Consider the following 3,678-nt stretch of genomic DNA (forward strand, 5'->3'; position numbering starts at 1 on the left):
TCTGTTGCATTTGACTTGTAAGCTTTTGTTGCCAGAGGACCAGTTTCCAGAACCTCTATGATAGACAACAGAGGTTCTGTCACTCTTGACTTGTACGATTGAACATCTTCTGTTGTTGGTCCTCTGTGGTCTTCTGTGGAATGAACCCTTCTGTCAACACTTGCAAAAATCTTTTTCATACTTTTACATTAATGAATACGAGAGCTAACAGTATTAGTGTTTCTGTCTTTTAAGTTCCAGTGATCATAACTGAGTCTATTCAGTATCGCTAAAACACACATTGTAATCCTACAATGACAGGGATACTTCAGGAAGACAAAATTCACATCGAAGAACCTTCAGTGAATGTCGAAGACTGAAATTGAAGATTAGTGACTGGCGCGTTCGTGATCTGAAGTAGTATTCAGTGATACGACCTGGTCAACATATATGTGAAGACTGCACAAGCCTCAATGAATGCTGAAGAGACCTCCAGCATTATTCCATCATTCAACGCTCAAATGAAGCTTGCCATGCACGATTGTTTTTGTCTTGTCCTTCCATACAAAAAGGATAAACCATACCCTTTCAAGAGTATAGTAGTACATGGAGCCGACTAGTCGACTCTAGTTTCCACCAACTCCACAAAAGGATGTCTGCTCATGAATAGACAAATGTACTATTCACTTTTGCAAAGGAAATATTTTCCTCTTAAAGCTTGATGCGTGTTCCAACCCTTCTGATTTGCATTTAATGCGATAGGTATAAATAGTTAAGTGCTCTCTTCATGCAAGAGAGATCACACATCTATCTAAAGAACACATATGCTTATCTTCAAGCAAGTTAGAATCTCTCTCAAGAATTCTAAAGTTCTTACCCAACAAGAACATCTTTTTGTCTTTATTTTTTCGGCAAATCTTTTCTATTTGCTAAGTATATTTGTATGTAATCTTAAAATTGTTTTAGATAGGTTATCTTTACCTTTTCTATTTCCGCAAACAATCTGCAAAAAATAAGTATTGATCCTTCTTTGAATTCATCCCCCCTACTACAAATTGTTTCTCTAAAACTCTTGTAGATGCTGCTAAGTTCTTGAAGAACTCTATACTAGGATACACCCTAACCTTCCAACCAATAGTGGTGGGACATTCTAAGGCAGTTCTAGTATACTGTTGAGGAAAAGACAGTGCAAGAAAGGATGGAATCTCCATTGTCCAGATCTTCTTTGAGATCGATCAAATGGCAATGAGTTTTAGTTTCTCAACCGTGCAGACTGTTCTCAGACTACCCAAGTCTATTCCCTATTCCATAGACCTAAACACTGAGCATATCATCAAAATTTTGGATGATATTGGCTACGACTGGCATCTAAGGAAAGACTCTACTTCTGACCTCAACAAGTCGCTGACTAAGATTGAAAAGAACAGGATGTCTACTGTCTGTAAATACCTATTTTCGCACTTTATTTAGTGCATGGGTGGTAAGACAGGTGGCTAAGATCAAGCTAGTCGCGTAGAGCTGAACATCGGCTGCTCAACGATCAAAGAAATCAACGTCAACTTCACAAAGCTGATTTTTAATGATCTGGTACTGAAGCCGAACAAGCGTCAGTGTGAGAAGGTTCCTTACACCAGATTCCTCAGTGGAATTCTTGACAGGATCCTTGCTACCAGGTAGCCCACTAAGAGTGACCTCCCAAGGATTCTTGATCACAGGACCAAGCCTTCGGATGTTGGTTTCTTCGCTTCTATGCTGAGAATAGCCAATGCTCCCTTTTTTCCTTCTTCTTCTATTTCTTCAGTATCTACGACTATGGAAAACCCCCTTCAGTATATCCCCGCCATTACAACCTTATCCTTTCGCAAGAGGACACCATCTGAAGCACCTCTTAGTCCCTCAAAAGGGCTAAGAAAGCCAAAAAAGGGAAGCCATCCAAACTAGCTGAGACCTCTCAACAGGTCTCAGCTATTGAAATTCGTCTTAACTTTGAGGCACTTACTGAATCCCTCCCAAGCTCTTCAGAAATCTCTTCTATTGCTGTCATATATGTGGCTCTTATTCCAACCACTTCAGTGACTCAATCACAGAATGTGGATTTCCAACATTGCCATTGCTGATCGTCTAGAACTCTTCTCAACCGTTCTTTCTTCCCCTCCTTCTTTGGTCTCTATTTCATGTGCTTATTATCCCATGGTGGTTGTACCCACCATTGGTGAAGACATCACCATAGGATTTGAGGTTGCTCCTTATGAAATTCCTTAGATATATGTTATTGATCTTCATGATAGCATATTTGAGATGCCAGTGGTAATCCTTCAGATACTACTTATGACCCCTCAGGTATACACCAAACCTCCTTTTATTTCTTTGTTACTAACCCTGAACCCTCTTATACTCAATGCTCTCCCTCTGCTACAGGTCCTTTGGAAAATGTACCCCTAGTCACCGAGGTTGAAGCCTGTGACATGATTGAGGATGTTAAGTTGCTGCTGCCTGTCGTCGCCACTGTCCCTGACAAGATGGATGAAGTGCACTAAGCAATGCCCTCAAAGGAAGATCTGAAACATGGCCTATCTGTTGTACATGTTGAGGTGCGTGAAGTCAAATATAAGTTGAACGTCATCAAGATGAAACTCCAAGTCAATTCTAAAGATGTCACTGTACTCTCCAGCAAAGTTGAAGATGTTCAGGCCAGCTTACTAGGAATTATGAGCTCCTTGAATGGATCTTCCAACTCCTTCAGCAACCACCACCTGTCCCTGGACCTGTCTTTAGAGAAGCTGATCGCCAGCAGCTGAACAGGGTAGCTGCCTTCAACCTTCTTCAAGTTGAAGCAATCTCTTACATCAAGCACAAACTAGAAGACCTTGACTCTCGCCTCCCTCTTCCAGGTACTAAAGCTGATGATGACAAACAGGGGGATAAATCTAACAAGGACCAAGGGGAAAATAACGATATGGAGAAGACTTTGAAGATGCTCCGAATGAAGACGCTCTGAACCCTAGCAAATTCTTTGAATCCTCTTGTTGAGGATGCCAGGGAACCTATCTCTGAAGCCATCAATGAGGATGATGCCATCAGTGATGAAGATGCCATGATTACTACTATTGCTGCTGTTGTTGACCATGAAGACCTTCATCCTTCCACCTCTGCATTGCCAAATGCTGGTGATGATGATGAAGAAGATGATGATGATGAGGATTCTGAACCTCAACTTCTAGATGCAGGCACTAATCTTGGTGGTGACAATGGCGATGATGACAACGATGATGATGATTTTTACATCCAAGTCATTCCAAGATAACCAACAAAAAGAATATCCTTCAAGGAACCGGCACTCCTCAGTCAAAGGAAAAGGAGTTATCCAAGGCTCTAGTTGATCAGGCACTTGCTGAAGGGAAATTCAAGAGGAAAGATCCACTCAGTGCTCAAGCCCAACTGTAAGCAGAAGCTGAACGTAAACGTCAATGGATGTTGAAGTTGTATGATCGTGACCTCAACTGGTGCAAAGAAAGGATCAAAATAAGGATGATCTCACACAAAATCATAAATGTCACTATTAGTGGTCATGTGAAAGATGGTGCTCAGCTAGTTTTAATGGTCATTTTCCGAGAGAACAAATATATTGTCATTGAGTATCCATCTTTTGTCATTGAGTACGGCTTTTATGAATGGCTTGAGATTCGACAAGCTATCCAG

This window comes from Cynara cardunculus, assembly GCF_001531365.2.
Source record: "Cynara cardunculus var. scolymus isolate 2C chromosome LG 5, CcrdV1, whole genome shotgun sequence".
NCBI lineage: Eukaryota > Viridiplantae > Streptophyta > Magnoliopsida > Asterales > Asteraceae > Cynara > Cynara cardunculus.